Here is an 18,660-nt window from a genome sequence, read left to right on the forward strand (position 1 = left end):
AATTACCCCACCCCACATTATACAGCCCTCTCACTCCCCCCTACCCCCCCTACCCCCCCCCTACCCCCCCAAAAAAAAATTATATTTTTTTAAAACATCTAATAAATTACCACACCCCACATTATACCCCCCTCTCACCCCCTACCCCCCCCCCCTCCAATTTTTTTTAACATCTAATAAATTACCACACCCAACATTATACCCCCATCTCCCTCCCCCCCTACCCCCCCTGCCCCCCCCCCCAATTTTTGTTTAAACATCTAATAAATTTCCACACCCCACATTATACCCCCCCTCTCACTCCCCCTTTGATCATGACTGGCAGATGACCCCTATTGATTTTCAGGTCAATATGTCAAAGGTCAAGGTCACAGTGGCTCGAAATAGTACATTGGTTTCCGGATGATAACTTAAAGGTCAAGGTCACAGTGACAAAAAACGTATTCACACAATGGCTGCCACTACAACTGACAGCCCATATGGGAGGCATGCATGTTTTACAAACAGCCCTTGTTTATCATAATATCGTACGTGCTTTTACTTGTTATTTCAATATCCTTAAAGTTTTCATTACTTCCATCTAGTGTAATCGGTAACGGGATCTTTATTTACGTACGATACATTATTTAGTTCTTAATAATTAATTATTCTGTCCATTACGGTCTTAGTGAATGTTGTATTTGTAGTGTTTCATTTTCAATTAGTATTAAATGTTACCATTCTTCAATTTATGCAAATTAGCGTTAAGCGCTAATATTCTATGATCCATAATAGATGTGAATAATCAAAGAAGTCGACAGTGTAAACAGCCCATTTTATTCTCTGTAATATCCGGAAAAACACTGTGTTAATTTATTAAAACAAGATAAATATTCGCATGCATAAATATCATTTATAATATATACGTACATATGCAACGATATTGATTCTTTTTATATATTAATAAATCACACAGAACATTTCACTAACAGTTTTCAGGCATTAACATTATTTTGTTAAATCATAAAATAAAGAAATTATTTATTTATGAGAAGATAGTACTATTTGTTTTACTAATATGATACTTATAACATAGCAATTATCATTAATACACAATATATATTTATTTGGATATTGCGCAGTCAAACAACTTTCCTAAATACTCTACATTGAATGTAGGTGAAACAAATTAAAGTAGTAAACAATACTTTAAGTATGAATATATTTATTTGCAGCAAACAATAATTTAGGTTTTGAAAATAAATAAGTAGCAACAGCTCACCTGTAATATCCGGAAAAACACTGTGGTGAGTCCCCCACAGTGTTTTCTTAAATATTCTTTCAGATGCAACTTTCTGAAACCTGATCAGACTTTTCCTAATACGTTTCTCACGTGATCCTATGTGGCCTCACGTGGTACGCTGATTCACCTACTTTTTTATATTTGTTCGGGTCAAAGTTGTTAACCCTTGGTCATGGAACTTTCTAGAAGTTTCTACTGCTTACGTTTGCGTTCTTGATTTGGTAAACAATTTAGATTGGAATGTGCTATTCTTTGTTAGCTTAGTAAGCTGTTTTCTTATAGTACATCAATATGATAGAGTTTGTAGCTCACCTGGCACAAAAAAGTATTCCGGTGTAGTTTTGTGAAAACTGGGCTTAATGCGTGATATGAACTGCGCAATTCCTTAAGTATTTTTAACAATGTACAATAGTTATTCTAAACAATATGCAATAGTTATTTTAAACAATATGCACTAGTTATTTTAAACAATATGCAATAATTATTTTAAAATTTTGTTAATTGAAATTAATTAAAACTTTATTAATTATGATTAATTGAAATTATTAAATAAGTTAAAGTGAAAATTTAAATATTACAAATATTTCATAAGATTGTGATTTTAATTGGATTACATCTTCCCCTCCTTCTTTTTAATTAGAATTCCTATTCTAATATATGGGCTGTTTAAATTTAACTGCTGTTTAAAACAATCCCAGAACATTTAACTGTATAATATTAAAGCACGCATACATGAATCTAACATATTTAACAACAATCGAAATAGATGTAATATATAGATAATTGAAAAATAATTCGTAAACACACTAGGCATTAATCGTAAATGAAAATACAACAACTCTAAATGTACACTCCGCCTGAAGTGTCTATAACAAAACAACAAATATAAACAGGGTTTCAAATAAACTATATTAGAGAATCAATACTAAAATCATTATTTGAAACATCAATAAGACAAAGATCAAGTACAACGTAATTGAAATGCACAATAATGACAAAGTAGTCTATATACATGTTAGTATTTGTTGGAAAACAAAAGAATTATCAAGTATTATTTATACAATTGAAAAGTTTGTAAGTTAATGTTTAGCATAGGTGACTTTAATAGTCACATTTAGTTATACATTTTTATGTTTAGTATGTTCATTTGGGTTCCAACATATACTGTGTTATTTACAGATACATATACATGTACATGGATCAAGGTTTATTATGAAATAGTTTCCAGTTGAAACATTTTACAGCATGGAGACATAATTTACAAATTTTGAATCCGTTTTGTATAGTGTCATGGAGCAGAAGATATGATGGGGTGTATGGCAACAAGGGGTTCGACTTAAGAATAAATGAACAAGAGGATCAAGTTTTTTGAATTTTGGACGACAATTTTTCAGCGAAGTATGACAAACTCGACAATATGTGTTGTCAAAATCGATAGGGATCGATTGGCATTTAAGGGATTGTTTGTAAAGGCGAAAATGATGAGTCATTAATTTATTGATTTGTTTAAGATCTGCATTTAAGATGTCTGTAATGGAAAAATCGTATAACGAGGGAGGTAGAAATTTTGATTGAAGAAATCTTTTGTGGGCTATTATGGATCTTTGGGATTTTGATCCGAACCTTAAAATAATTGCTTGGCAGATTTGAAAATTTAGGCGGTGGATTTCATAAAGTAGATGGTCGAGCATTTGAAGATAGAGTATATTTATGTCGAAGTAGTTTATAGCAAAAATTAAGCTTGAAAATGAAATGTTAGAATTATTTAACATGTGGGTAAATAGTAACTTTTTAGTGCGTCTATGGATTTTTTTTAATTTGGGAAAAGTATTTAAAAAGTATTCTATGTGATGCAGTTGATGGTCATGCAAAGGGAGGGAAATGTGTAAAATATTAGAAGAGTTGCCATTGTATTTAAACAATAACTTGAAATAATAAGAGTACAATATAAAAAATGAAATGTTAATAACAATGTCCATTTTAATGAAAATAATGAAATATAAAATTGACAATAGGGAACCAAAAATGTAATGATAAAATGGTATTATATGTACAATGGGGGTATCAATGAAAATACAAATCTAACAATGCTAAAATCTGCACTTTATATATAATACAATTATATATAATACAATTATAAAATACACACTATATTTATATGAATGATGTATGGTCGTGTGCGCCTGAAATGAGAACAGCGAAAGTATTTATTTATTTTTTTTTTTTTTGAAGCATGTATGTAATGAAAAAAATCAAAGTTGAAGTTCGTTTAGGTACGTTCCTTAATTCCGTTATGGACCAAGAATAGTTCAGTGTGATAGTTTGTGTTGAGCATTTGTCGAAGTTTGATGTACTGATAAATGCCAATTGACAGAGCAGATGGTATTTCCATTATTATATCCCCTGTAGCGTTCCGAAACGAAATTTCCGTAGTGTTAATGAGCAGTTTTGGAAACAATCCAAAGCGTATGCTGTTTATGTTCAGGGTGACAGGTAAGTCAATGATCCATTCCGATCGACAAGAAACCGAACTGACGATGTTGATATCAATACAATTTAAACCATTTGATATATGTAAAATCAAAAGAGTGCCACGTTGTCGTTTGAATATTTGCAATTTGCGAAGGATTGTTATCAGCAAGAGAACGTGAATCATGGTCAGAAAGACAAAAAAATGTTCATATTTCAGAGACTCATTAAGACTGTTGGTAAATTCCTGAAGTGGTGATAGCGTGGTGGGATTGTCGTATTTAAGATGTTGTGCCGCTGTTGGTTTTATTAGTGTAATTGCAGTTAATAGAATGCGAATTTTTCGTGAAAGAAATATCAGCATGAGCGTGTTTCCGATTGTGAGTAATATACCTATGATTGAAATTATATCAAAAGTGGATAAACCTGATTCAATTGAGATTTCACCGTTAAGCATTGCTTCTGTTAGGCTATGGTACACAATTTGGTTTTTCTTTGCTCTTTTCACAAAGGTTTGCATGTCAATTTCTAATTTGTGCGACCGATTTATTATATCCTGTGTGTTTTGATCGAAGGTTTTAAATACCGATAATAATATATTTATTGGATCATTGTACGAAATGTTTTTCATCAATTTATCCAAAACCGTATTATTAAAAAATTGTTGGAGTAACGGTAAGTTAATTGCATATATTTGGTCGACAGTAGTATCGTTTGTCAAACATTTTGTGAATTGCTCATCAATACGTTGACTTTTTGAGACTAGTTTACATGCACATGGTACATCGATAATGCAGTACTTACAATCATCTATTGTTTTAGAACGATTTACACATTCCAATTTTAAATTTGATTGCATGTATGCAAGTACCGTAGAACTATTTAAAATTCTCAGCTCTGGTTTCAAGACGTTTCTTACTATCTTATATTCACATATATCTTTCGTTTTTGCATTGTCCCCGTGTTTCAAGAGTTCTACGAAACAATTCGTATTGAAATCGATTTCAAATATAACATTATGTTTACATAAAATTGCTGAACCTGCTGTCAAACAGTCTCTCAAGAATGATTCATCAAGAAATGTGAATAATAGGTTTTTTCCATTATAAATTAAATACCGCGGTTTTGATGTGAATTCATTAGCATCTTTGTTTTTTATATCATTGTCAAGAGGAATTGGAAAGAAATTTAATTCATAAATTTCGTTATCCAAACTGTTTGTCAGTGGAAACAATACCATTATGTATATCGAATTATTGTTGCGTCCATAAATAAATTCAGCATGATTGTAGTAGAATGCCAATTCAGTGCTGACCAATTTATGAGTCGGATAGTTGATTTTTAACGACGAAGCTATTTCTGTTAACGTTTGGGACATTAGTTCGGGGTTTATTATATGAATCGACAATTTACGATTGCTCAGTGATTCAATTCCTATGGCTAGCCTATCAAACTGTGACCTTATTTTGATCATTTTATCATTTACATCTAGTATTAACTTTTCAGCAGTTGTATGTTTATTTGACATAGATTCCATTTCGTCCACAATTTTATGCCTGACTGCTGAAGCATTCGCAACGAATTCATCGAATAATTTCATATGCTCATGAACATTAGTTGCAAATGATGACATTTCGCCGAATTCGTGCGTAAATGTGTTTGTTAAGAGATTAACTCTTTGTGCCAATTTATTTGCATGATCGCGTAATCGATTAAGTTGTGACGTTGTTGCAATGCCAAAAAGAGTTGAACCTAATTGTCCTATAAAGGGAAGTAAGGGTTGTGACTCACGTGTCTTCCGTTTATCTGAGATTGTAGGAATCATGCTACGAAATTTGTGTAACAAAGATTGTATATCATGTTCCATTAAATCCTTAGAGTGTTGAATTCGACGCTAATGGTACATCCTTTTTCGAAGAAATAAGTGTCTCTACACAATGAATAATTTCTACCGATGTCACTATTGAAATGATAGTCTGGCATATCAAATCGAAAAGTATGCGTCCATTCATTATTCACGAAGTTAATTGTTTTTGGATCTGAGAACTTAACGCCATGGTTCATCAGCAATTGTTCACCGTGTGCTCCCACAAGTGACAGGAAAAGTATAATGAATCGTGTGACCAACATCTTGCCTAAAAGAAAAAAATAAGAGTTAATTTGTTTATCATTTTACCGTTTTCTTTTGTGATTTTTCTTTAGAGATTTGTTTATATAAAATTGTTTAATACGTGCTTCTGATGTATCTTCGTCATTTGCCCAACTGTTCTTATACTTTTTGTTTGTCCATTTTATCAAATATTGTCTTTGATTATCTTTAATTCTGTTTTTTAAAATTTTGTCAGCTTTGTACCATTTCTTGTTTGAATTTTTTGGTGGAATATCATTTTGATTTATTGTATTTTGTTTGTCAGTTGCCGTTATATTTGGCTGTGTATTGTCGGTAACGGTTTGCGGATTGTTTTGATTTTCTGTGTTATTATTAGTTTCTTTTTCATGGAATTTGAATGTTTGAGATAAATCACGTAAATCCTTTTCATCATGGTATCTTCTTAATCTGTTGATATTAACCGGAACTTTTAATTCTTTGTTTGAATATCGTTCTCTCAAAATATATGTGCCATTTTGTAATATTTTGGTTATGTAATAGGGTTGCTCTGAAAATTTTCGAAACAATTTTCTGGATTTATTTAAAGGTACTTTTTCTTGTTTAATAAAAACAAGATCTCCTAATTTAAATGGACGTATTGCAGTTTTGCGATTGTAAAACTTACGCATAACGTCACGAGAATTATTTATGTTTTCTTGTGTGATATTCCATATACGTTTAAATCTTTGTTTCATTTCCTCAACATAAGTGTTTATTGAAGGGTTGGTATTAATTGGTGGAAATAATTCGGAAGTGATGGGTTTATTCATATGTCGGCCGAAAAGAATGTAGTACGGAGAGTATTGTGTCGTTTTCGGACATACTGTTGAATTATAGGCTAATTGGACACTGGAAAGCTTATCAGGCCAATCGCTTTCGTCTTTTAACGATGTACGTAGTATTGAGAGTAATGTAGAGTGTACCCGTTCTACCATTCCGTTACTCATTGGGTGATAAGATGAAGTTCGATGCCTCTTTATTTGAAAGAATTATAAAGAACATCCATTATTCCACTTAAGAAGTTTTGGCCTCGGTCAGATGTGATACGTTTGGGCGGTCCAAATATTGCAAATACTTTATGATAAAGTTGTTCTGCGATTCCAATAGTGTTTTGCGTTTTTAATGGTATAAATAGTGCAAATTTTGAAAATGCGCATATGACGCTTAAAACATATTTATATTCTTTACTCTGTTTTGCTACCGTAACAATGTCGATGTGTAACATGTCAAATGGTGCGCTTGCAATAAAAGGTTCTTGTAGTGGATATGGTTTATAATTGTGATCTCTTTTAAATATTTGACAGTTTTTACAAGATGCAAACATTCTATCAACACCACAGTGACCATTTAAATCATGAAAACTGTAAAGTATTTCACGTCTTAATGACTCAGGTAAAGCTAATTGTTTAATTAAAGTTTTTTCAGTTTGATGTTTCTTAGATCTTGGTTCGTAAAAATGAAACAGAACATTGTCAACTATTTCGTATTGGGTGCTTATATATGGAATTCGTTTTGCTAAGTCTTTATCATCAGGTAAATGACCGTTCTTTAAAAATGCATAAATGTCGCCGAAGTCTTTTGATGTAGCTTGTAAGTTTATAATGTCTAGTTGATTAGTTGTTAAGTGTGCGTGTTGTTGTTTGCGGTCATTGACTGTCTGGAGTTGTGAACCAGGTATATGATCATTATCTGAGATACCACTGTTGTCAGGTGGAATGGTGCTAAGTTGATTGTCAGCAGAGATAATTGGTTGATGATTGGTGGGTGTTGTGTTGATTGTTTGTTTTCGCATTTTTCTTGTGAGAATGTTAACCTGGGAGCAATGATTATTTTGCGTTACTTGTGTTGGTGCCAAGGTTTGTGGAGGTGTTAAAGGTGCGTTATCATAGGAAAGTGTGTGTATGTTTTCCTTGGATTTAACGTGGGTGTCTGATTTAGAATAGTTAATTCTACTAAGGTAATCGCTCGGATTTGTCTTGCCAGTTTTATAAATGATTTCATGATCATAATTTTCTAGTTCTAAAGCCCATCTATATAGTCTGTCATTTGAGTGTTTTGCTGTATGCAAAAATGTTAAAGCTTTATTGTCCGTTATAATTTTGACATGTATATTTGATATATAGACTCTGCATTCTTTCAAAGCGTAAATGATTGCTAATAATTCCAGTTCACAACTACTGTAACGTTTTTCGTTATCTTTCAAAGCACGACCCCCATATAAAATAACATGATGACGTTTTGGAGAATCTTCCTGACATAAAATGAATCCTACTGCGGAGGAACTAGCATCTGTATAAATAGTGAATTCTTGATTCTCGTTTAGCAAGTGCTTTGGTGAGTTCTTGATAATTAGATTTAATATCTTCGGTCAGATTATTGTAAAAATTCTCTGCATTGTCGGACAGGTAAAATGGAAGAACATTAGCGTATTCACCCCTATCAATGCTATTCATGCTACAAAATTTCTGAAATTTTGCCAGAAACGCTGGTAAACTATCATAGTCTCTGCCTGTAAAGCATGCTAACTTAATTATGTTTGGCTTAAACAATGTACCTCTTGGGTCCGAAGTCTGTGCGGTATGGAAGTTTCTCGTCGATCGTTCCCCGTCTGCTGGAGAGTGGCCAGGTGCGGAAGGCGTCTGCCTACGTAAGTTAATATTGTCACTATTAGCACTTTGCGATGGAAAATTAGCACTATTAACACTAGGTGATGGGGTATTTAAGAAAAAGTTAGGTCTCTGCGAAATAACACTGGAAATTGGATCCTGTAGTCGTTCGTCGGGAAGGCACTGAAAATTACCATATGGCGGTGGTACTGGGTCGTACCGGAAATTGGATAATGGCTCGAGCAGCGATTCCTTCGGCGGGTCCTGCGTTAATGGCTGGAGTGTTGTTTCTTGGGTTTCTTCGGTGTCTGATGCATCGGATTGTAATGGGTGACTTTGAAATGGGCTGTCATGTATTGTTACTCTTCTGATTGTTTTGATAGAATTTAATTGTTTATGAAAATCTGAACGTAATTGTTTTTTACGACGTTTTTCACTTGCAACAAAATCTTCGGGAGTTTGTAAATAAGGTTTTGACTCACTTGATGATTTTGGAGTGTCTTGTTTTGATATGGTAGTTGATGGTTGAAATGGTTGCTCCGGAACTGTGGTATCGTCAGGTGGGGATGTTGGCGGCGTCACCTGTGGCGGTAGAGTGGCTGATAGGCGAGAACGTAAATTGTAGTGAGACATCTTGAAACATTTCTGACGATTTTTGTTGTGGAAAATGTTATTGTAAAGGAATTAAACTTTAGAACGTATTCTCCACCAGATATCGTACGTGCTTTTACTTGTTATTTCAATATCCTTAAAGTTTTCATTACTTCCATCTAGTGTAATCGGTAACGGGATCTTTATTTACGTACGATACATTATTTAGTTCTTAATAATTAATTATTCTGTCCATTACGGTCTTAGTGAATGTTGTATTTGTAGTGTTTCATTTTCAATTAGTATTAAATGTTACCATTCTTCAATTTATGCAAATTAGCGTTAAGCGCTAATATTCTATGATCCATAATAGATGTGAATAATCAAAGAAGTCGACAGTGTAAACAGCCCATTTTATTTTCTGTAATATCCGGAAAAACACTGTGTTAATTTATTAAAACAAGATAAATATTCGCATGCATAAATATCATTTATAATATATACGTACATATGCAACGATATTGATTCTTTTTATATATTAATAAATCACACAGAACATTTCACTAACAGTTTTCAGGCATTAACATTATTTTGTTAAATCATAAAATAAAGAAATTATTTATTTATGAGAAGATAGTACTATTTGTTTTACTAATATGATACTTATAAAATAGCAATTATCATTAATACACAATATATATTTATTTGGATATTGCGCAGTCAAACAACTTTCCTAAATACTCTACATTGAATGTAGGTGAAACAAATTAAAGTAGTAAACAATAATTTAAGTATGAATATATTTATTTGCAGCAAACAATAATTTAGGTTCGAAAATAAATAAGTAGCAACAGCTCACCTGTAATATCCGGAAAAACACTGTGGTGAGTCCCCCACAGTGTTTTCTTAAATATTCTTTCAGATGCAACTTTCTGAAACCTGATCAGACTTTTCCTAATACGTTTCTCACGTGATCCTATGTGGTCTCACGTGGTACGCTGATTCACCTACTTTTTTATATTTGTTCGGGTCAAAGTTGTTAACCCTTGGTCATGGAACTTTCTAGAAGTTTCTACTGCTTACGTTTGCGTTCTTGATTTGGTAAACAATTTAGATTGGAATGTGCTATTCTTTGTTAGCTTAGTAAGCTGTTTTCTTAAAGTACATCAATATGATAGAGTTTGTAGCTCACCTGGCACAAAAAAGTATTCCGGTGTAGTTTTGTGAAAACTGGGCTTAATGCGTGATATGAACTGCGCAATTCCTTAAGTATTTTTAACAATGTACAATAGTTATTCTAAACAATATGCAATAGTTATTTTAAACAATATGCACTAGTTATTTTAAACAAGATGCAATAATTATTTTAAAATTTTGTTAATTGAAATTAATTAAAACTTTATTAATTATGATTAATTGAAATTATTAAATAAGTTAAAGTGAAAATTTAAATATTACAAATATTTCATAAGATTGTGATTTTAATTGGATTACAATAACATACACTTGGAGACTTTTTTAACATAACACGTTTCAAAGTTCAATATCTTAGTTAAGATTTAAGATTATTATTCAATATTTTACATTTGATTACATTTCAAACAAGCTGATGATAAAATTATCCACCCGTGACGATAGGACGCTTTAGCACGTGGTGTATGTATGGTTTCATCTTTTTTTGCAGGTGGACATGTTGAAACACAATATTATTCTTAAAAAAACAACGATTTCATCATTTTAGTTTCATGAAATTTGGTCAGAAGCTTAGTCTCAATGATATGTTGGATGAGTTCGAAAATAATTATATTTGCTTGAAAAACATGGCTGCGAAGGGGCAGGGCATTTTTCCTTATATGACTATAGTAAAATCTTGTTAACACTCTAGAGGCCACATTTATTGTCTGATCTTCATGAAACTTGGTCAGAAGATTCATCCCAATAATATCTTGGACGAGTTCGAAAATGATGCCGGTTGGTTGAAAAACATGGCCGCCAGGGGGCGGGGCATTTGTTCTTAGATGGCTACTGTAAAACCTTGTTAACACTCTAGAGGCCACATTTATTTTCCGATCTTCATGAAACTTGCTCAGAAGATTTGTCCTAATGATATCTTGGATGAGTCAAAAATGGTAACCTTTGCTTGAAAAACATGGCTGCCAAGGGGCGGGGCATTTTTCTTTATATGGCTATATATGGGTATAGTATATTCTTCTTGACACTCTAGAGGCCACATTTATTGTCCAATCTTCATGAAACTTGGTCTGAGGATTCATCCTAATAATATATTGGACGAGTTTGAAAATGATGCCGGTTGGTTGAAAAACATGGCCGCCAGGGGGCGGGGCATTTTCCTTATTTGGCTATAGTAAAACCTTGTTAACACTCTAGAGGCCACATTTATTTTCCGATCTTCATGAAACTTGGTCAGAAGATCTGTCCCAATGATATCTTGGATGAGTTCGAAAATGGTTTTGGTTTCTTTAAAAACATAACCACCAGGGGGCGGGGCATTTTTCCTTATATGGCTATATATGGCTTTTGTAAAACCTTGTTAACACTCAAGAGGCCACATTTATTGTCCAATCTTCATGAAATATGGTCAGAAGTTTTGTCTTATTGATGTCTTGAATGATCACGTTTGCTTGAAAACATGGCTGCCAAGGGAAGGGGCATTTTTCCTTATATCGCTATAGTAAAATCTTGTTAACACTGTAGAGGCCATATTTATTGTCTGATCTTCGTGAATCTCGGTCAGAAGATTCATCCCAATAATATCTCGGACGAGTTCAAAAATGATGCCGGTTGGCTGAAAAACATGGCTGCCAGGGGCGGGGCATTTTTCCTTATATGGCTATGGTAAAACCTTGTTAACACTCTAGAGGTGACAGTTATTTTCTGATCATCATAAAACTTGGTCAGACGATTTGTCCCAATGATATCTTGGATGATTTTTGAATATGGTTTTGGTTGCTTAAAAAACATGGCAACCAGGGGTGGGGCATTTTTCCTTATATGGCTATAGTAAAACATTGTTTACACTCTCGAGGTCACATTCACTGTCCAATCTTCATGAAATTTGGTCAGAAGATTGGTCTCAATGATATCTTGGATGATTGCGAAAATAATTATGTTTGCTTGAAAAACATGGCTTCCAAGAGGCGGGGCATTTTTCCCGATATGGCTATAGTAAAATATTGTTAACACTCTAGAGGCCACATTTACTGTCCGATCTTCATAAAACTTGGTCAGAAGATTCATCCCAATAATATCTTGTCCAAGTTCAAATATGATGCTGGTTGGTCGAAAAAACATGACTGCCAGGGGCGGGGCATTTTTCCTTATATGGCTATAGTAAAACCTTGTTAACACTCTAGAGGCCATATTTATTTTCCGATCTTCATGAAACTTGGTCAGAAGATTTGTCCCAATAATATCTTGCTATCTCAGGTGAGCGACTTTGAGCCTTTCAGGCCATCTTGTCATTTCAGGAGCGACTTTGGGCCTTTCAGGCCCTATTGTTTCATGTAACTTGAAACATGGGCAGATGGCAATATGGAGATTATGCACGTCATTTCATCTTTTCCTGCGTCAAGAATTCTAGTTGCTATGGCAACAACTAGACTAGAAATATTGCTGAAAATGGTGGATCCTGTGACAACTTTAAAAGTTCTTGATATGTTTTCATGAAACTTGAAACATGGATAGATAACAATATGGAGATTATACACGCCATTTCATTTTGTTCCTACGTCAAGAATTTTGGTGGCTATGGCAACAAATAAACTACAAATATTGCTGAAAATGGTGGATCCTGCGACAACTTTAAAAGTTCTTCATATTTTTTCACGAAACTTGAAACATGGATAAATGACATTATGTAGATTATGCACGCCATTTCATTGTGTTCCTACGCCAAGAATTCTGGTTGTTATAGAAACAAATAAACTACAAGTATTGCTGAAAATGGTGGATCCTACGTAGGTAGGAGACTTTTATTGCTTGGCAATAGTCTTATTAATTCTGTATCAGATGTTTACAGCCATGAAATGTCGTTATATTTTTAAAAATAATTACAATTTATAATATGTACTAACTCTGCCTTTACTTAACTAATGTATATCTCGGTAATGTTGCGATGGGAGTGTTTACAGAGTCAGGGTGGTAAAGATATAGAAGGAAGATGAGTTTGTAGAGTGAATGTCTTTCATTAAAAAATATATGAAGTAAATGTATGCTGGTGAAAGTTGCAGTGTATCTGAGCATTATTGCTCATTAAAAGACGAGATAACCACTTTGTAGGCGCGCAATTATTGGCTGGAAGTTGTGGGCATGCGTTCCTACAAACACCATCACTTTTAGTAATACCATTGTGCCCTTGATGTTTTTCGTCACGCCAGAAGATTTTGACGCATGAAATACAAATGTACTTGCAAGCAACTGTTATTGCTGACATTGTCTTCAACTTTCTGTATTAGCAACTGGACTTATCAGCAAATTATATTGCTAGCAAGGTACATTAATAGTAGGGTTAAGACCTACATCAAAATAGTCTTGTGCTCTTAATGCCCACTAGCTCGTCTCGGCAAAACGATATCCATGGGAATCTTTGTAAATTTGATATTGTTTTGCACATATAAATGTATTTACATTTAAATTCACATAAACGACTTTACAATCTTAATTTCAAGAGTTAGAACAATAATTTTAAAGTATGTAGATTCCTATGAAAACGTGACTAAAATGGCCCGTGCTATCTATCAGGCCCTTTTCAGCACCATTCGGTACCTTTTATGATCCTGTACATATGTAGGCACTTGCAATTCATATTTGAAGGGGCTGATTTTGTCAAGTATAGTTAATGTCAGTGCCTGATTTCATGGGTTATTGATGTGGCTAAAAACGGATACACGTGATGGTATTGAGTAGTGATGTGTTGTTTAGTTATGAAATATGACATCATATGTGAATAACTGACTTCTTTGACACCATATCATTGGAATATATTCTCGGTCTGGTTCATAGTTAGTTCACAGTTTCTCTGTTTCTCTTAGAAACAAAATACTGTTTTCACATATGTATTCTAAAAAATAAAATGTTAAGACCCATCTATTTCTTAAAGTAACATATTTCCAACCTGTATTGAATAATTAAGTATTGATAGAGGTATTTCATCGTCAGTCTTCAGCAGAAAAAGAATAAAAGACTATCAACACTAAATTAAGTACTTTCAATTATCAGACATTATTAAACATGTATAACTGCTGCGTGATTTACCACTACGATACCCTATAGACTTGATAATTTCTTATATCGCAACCGTTTTGTGATAGCGGTTTTACATTTCGTTCACTAGGTGCAAAAATAATTATAATGTACATGTTGACTTTTAGCAGGAAAAGCAAACGCATACTCCTGTTAAGTTTATAATTGAAACATATTTTCATATAAATTCTGACTAAAGCATGACGATTTTATTTTTTTGATTCTAAAAATCATTTAGTGGACATAATGTAGTTTGTTTTATCATTTTTGTGAGCTAATTTATAATTTGTAACCCAACATAATGTAGTTAGCATACTTTTTTGCAAATTCAAGATAAAAAGTTCACATATATTTCGAAAACTTTAAGAAGAATCTATATCCATAAAATATCAGTTACGAGGCTGAGCCAGTATGACAATACCGCTTTCAACAATTGCACGCCTGTCCTTCAACGCTATAAATTGCAAATATTAAAAAACTTGAATTACAGCTGTTCCAGTAGGAGAGAAACTTTGTTATTTCACGAGGTACTTTTTATTATAACTAACATCCCGCCAGAACTTATCACACAAATTATCCCTCTAAGCACGAAAAACACTTGTAAAATACACACACTCTTGAATAAAATTGAGGTCGCCGCCTAGGAATGGTCTATGCAAGAACATACGTATCTTCGGGATTAAGGGTTATAGTTTAAATTAGAAAACGTTGGTGAAATATTAAAGGGACATTCACCCTTAATTCAAGGCGTGTACCCTGCGTTCTGTTACCGATTGACGCGTCAAGGTCTCGCTGCCGTACCGTAGGATGGATAGTACGAGGGCATGCAGATGGGAGCTGATGGGGCTCTTTGTCCACAGCCTAATCAGTATGGCCGTCTGAACGGTCGCCATGGCGATTCTTATTCGGACTTCAGCGGTACTGGTGCCTGTTCTAATATTATAGAGTTTACCTGGTTTAAATTACGTGATGTACATAGCTGACTGTACCAATAAAACATGATTACACTGGAGCTCAGGGCTCTCTCTCATTCCAACTTTCAATCGAGTTAAATCTACTGTATTCACATACTATTATATTGGTGCTTATTAAAAGTACTTAAAAGTTAAAACAATTCAGTGTCATTCTTTATTAACACCAACAGACTGATAACACAACCTGGTGTCAGAAGCATAAATAGCTCGTTAATTAAAATGGATTTAACTGGTGTACCTACTCCGTAGATGGACTTGGATAGTGCTAACCTTTAAGAGGCATTCCGTCGTTTCCGTCAACATGTGTCTTCAATGTTTGATGGGCCGTACTAGGACAAAACGGACAAGGCAAAAGTTGCATATCTTTTGTTATTTGTCGGAGAGAGAGGCTGGGAAATATACAATATGCTAAATTTGAGTGACGATGATCTCAAATCAGTAACAAGAATAAGCGACGCTTTTCAACACCACCTTCAACCAAAATCGAATCCTGTATTTCGACGATATAAATTTAATAATGAACGTCAGGGTACCAGCACTATCGAAGAATTCTTAACCAAAATCAAAGTTCTTGCTCAAGACTGTTGCTTGGGATAACTCATACCGAGACGATATGATAAGAAACAGAATTGTATTCGGGATTTCGTCAGAGAAAATAAGGGCCAAACTAATCGAACAAGGTGACAAATGGACTCTCTCAAAAGCCATTGGAATGTGTCAGTCGAATGAATACGCACAGTCGCAGCTGAATCAAATAAAACCGGAAAGTCAAACCATGGTTAATGCTTTAAAAACGAACAGTAAATCCAGTCACCAACAGCAGGCATCGAAATCGTGTATCAATTCTAAAGCTGCATCTGGTGAAAATCAGACAACACTGCTGTAGACCAACGGAGGGCGCTTCCAAGAACCGAGGATCAACGTCGAACTGCAACACACGAGGGCCGACGTCGGGTGCATCCAATCGTGACCGGAAATGTGAAAACTGCGGGGGTAAGAGGCACTCGTCGCGTGACCATTGTCCAGCCAAAGGAAAGCAGTGTAACAAATGTCACAAGTGGAACCATTTTGGAAATGTTTGTCGGTTAAAAAATGTGAACTCCGTCGCAGAAGGCGTTGTGTTTGTTCACAGTGTAAAATCTGGTGTTAACAATGGCCAAGCGTTTGTATCATTTGTGTTGGGCCTAAGCAAACGTGGGTCAGCTTCAAAGTTGATGCAGGATCGCAGGTAAACATTTAACCATAGTCTGTATATCAAACATCTGGTGTTTAAGAGCCATTAAAATTGACGAATGCCCTTCTGTTAGCGTATAACAATACACTTCTAAATACAAAGAGTATGGTTACTTTGAATTGTACATTTTCAAAGACAGGTGACAGAAAACCTGTACTGTTTCATGTTATAGAAACCAGGTCTTCTCCACTGTTGAGCCTCCAAACATCGCTTGAGTTTGGTCTGATTCAGGTTTCATTTGCTGTGGAATCCCAGAACTGAGATACGTTCTTGACAAAACAGAAAATACTAAGGGGCTTCCCAGATCTTTTCAAGGATATAGGTGCAATGTTAGTTTCATGAAAGATTCATTTAAAACATGATGCAATTCCTGTTATGGAAAACCCCAATTGCACTAAAAGATAAGGTCAACGCTGAGTCAGTTCGAATGGAGTCATTAGTAAGGTCATTACACCTACAAAATGGGTGAACTCGATGGTAGTTGTTGAGAAAGGCCAATGCGAGTTTGTTTGGACCTTAAAGACTTGAACAAATGCATCCAATGTCCTCACTTCCATATGAGTACATAAGATAATGTATTACCATGACTATCAGGTGCTAAGTATTTAACCAAGCTAGATGCTCGGTCAGATTACTGGTCAGTAAGCCTTGATGAAGAGTCATCATACCTCACTTGTTTTAACACTGAGTGTGGAAGATATAGATACCACAGGTTAACATTTGGTCTGAGTATGCGTGGTGATGAGTACATTCATATATGTTGTATTTGGTTTTGTGAGTGTCAACACTAATGTGAATGCGATATCACAAGATACACGAATGTCTATTCTACAATTTTATTTAACATATTTACAGGCAGCATATGAGCTTCTATATAGTTGCGTTGCTAGATAGCTAGTGTGCTGGGCTTATCGCCGGAGCGGGATTAAGCAGGAACCCTTAACACGTGGTTGATCACGTGTTTATTGTAATGTTCTAATAATACAACATTTCCCTCTTCATAAACAAAAGAAAATTGAACTGCATGTATAAATCAAACTATAACAAGGTTTAAAATTCATGCATAATTATATAACACAGATTAAGTACTCTATGTAACGAGTTTGTATTGTATTGATTCTTATGTGCTATGCACAAATCAAAATATAACATGATTGAAATTCATGCGTAATTATAGAACACGAATTAAGTTGTCTATGTATTGAATGATCATAAAATGAACGGTTGTCATAATCTGCTCCGTAGAAGCGCGCATTCCTCTTAACTACTCTCCCAGACCGTGTTGCGTAAGAATTGTCTAAAGGTATGACCTTGTCTTGGCTGAAGCAGCTGATTGGGGTTCTTTAGGGATATTTGCAAGGATGTTGTAGTCTGGTACAGATATGTGTGATACATTTTAGTTAGTTTTGTGTAAACTAATGCGATTTCTGCGATACACTACTCCTTCTCGCGTTTGCACGGTGTAAGACCTTGGACAGTGCTTTTCTATCACTTTTCCCGGAACCCAAATTTTACCCATCTGTAACCTAACAGGGTCATTTACATTAAGTGTCGGGAGGGATCTGACCGACTTATCGTAGTTCTGCTTGCTTCTCGCTTGAGTGTTTTTTTGAACACTGTTTGACCTTACGGGCATTTATAACCTGGGGGCACAGTGCTTGTTATCGGCAATACTGACTTAGTTCTGCGATTGAGTAACAGCTGTGCAGGGCTGTAGCCACAGTTGAGTGGTGTGTTTCGGTACTCGAACAGTACGACATAGATATTCTGATAGCTATCTCTAGCCTTTTTCATAAGTTTTTTCGCGATGCCTACACTTTGCTCGGCTAAACAGTTTTCTTGCAAGTGTAACGGCGATGATGTGGCGTGTGTGAAATTCCACGATTTTGCAAAGTCAGCAAACTCAGTGTTTGAGAACTGAGGTCCATTGTCACTATGCAGCACGTCGCAAATTCCGTTGCGAGCAAAATGTGTCTGCAATTACGAATTACTGCGTACGACTTTGTGTCCGGTAAAAAGTCAATCTCGAAGAAATTCGAATAATGGTCCACTGTCAGTAGATAATCCCTATTGTCAAAATGAAACAGGTCTGT

At 34.7% G+C, this 18,660-nt stretch overlaps 1 pseudogene; it reads right to left on the reverse strand.

The window, feature by feature from the left end:
• LOC127839957 (ZZ-type zinc finger-containing protein 3-like) overlaps positions 1-15,252 on the reverse strand; it is a 37,563-nt pseudogene extending 22,311 nt beyond the window's left edge.
• Between the last annotated feature and the right edge of the window lie 3,408 nt (positions 15,253-18,660).

This window comes from Dreissena polymorpha, chromosome 7 (assembly GCF_020536995.1).
Source record: "Dreissena polymorpha isolate Duluth1 chromosome 7, UMN_Dpol_1.0, whole genome shotgun sequence".
In the NCBI taxonomy this organism is placed as follows: domain Eukaryota; kingdom Metazoa; phylum Mollusca; class Bivalvia; order Myida; family Dreissenidae; genus Dreissena; species Dreissena polymorpha.